The following is a 755-nucleotide window of genomic DNA, read 5'->3' as shown; positions in this document are numbered from 1 at the left end:
ATTAGTTAGACATAACTATGAATACAGAAAATAAGAAATACATAGATAGGATAAAGAGAGGAGAAGAACTAGATGATGGCAGCAAGGAAGTTCCCAGGAGCTCCAAGCTCCCAAGCTCCCTTCTCTCTTTGTGGTGAATCTGAATGTGTGTANGAGAGTAATGGATGAAGTGAATGTGTGTGTCTGCCTTCTATATCTCTCCTCCTCCTCTTTGAATGAGTGTGCAGCTCTCTATTTATAGAGTGCCAATTTCGTCCTCCCCTCTACNTGGTGAAACACACCTCTCTTAGCTGCTCCTAATTGCCTAAGCTGCCCAATAAATGCCAACTGCTCCAGCTGCCCAAAAAGTCAATTGCTCCAGCTGCCCAATAAATGCTTTGGTGAATTATTCTTGGTCTCTTTATGACAAGCTTGACTTNTGTTCATCTTTAGCTGCTCCTAATTGCCTAAGCTGCCCAAAAAGTCAATTGCTCCAGCTGCCCAATAAATGCTTTGGTGAATTATTCTTGGTCTCTTTATGGCAATCTTGACTTTTGTTCATCTTTCTGACTTCCCAAGCTGATTTGTCTCCCATGTNTGGCTGCTTTTATGTGTAGCACATGGCTCTAGGGATGTAGCCACATTAAATGTGATGGCAGCCAACTATGACTTNTCTGTGAACTTGGTTGAGACTTTGATGTGCTGAAGGCTCCAGCTTTATCCAATTGGGCTGAACTTTGGATATGTTATAATAGACACCCATTGAAACAACTTCT

The sequence above is a fragment of the Prunus dulcis genome, chromosome 8 (assembly GCF_902201215.1).
Source record: "Prunus dulcis chromosome 8, ALMONDv2, whole genome shotgun sequence".
Taxonomy (NCBI): Eukaryota; Viridiplantae; Streptophyta; class Magnoliopsida; order Rosales; family Rosaceae; genus Prunus; species Prunus dulcis.
Note: the sequence above shows the minus strand (reverse complement) of the source record.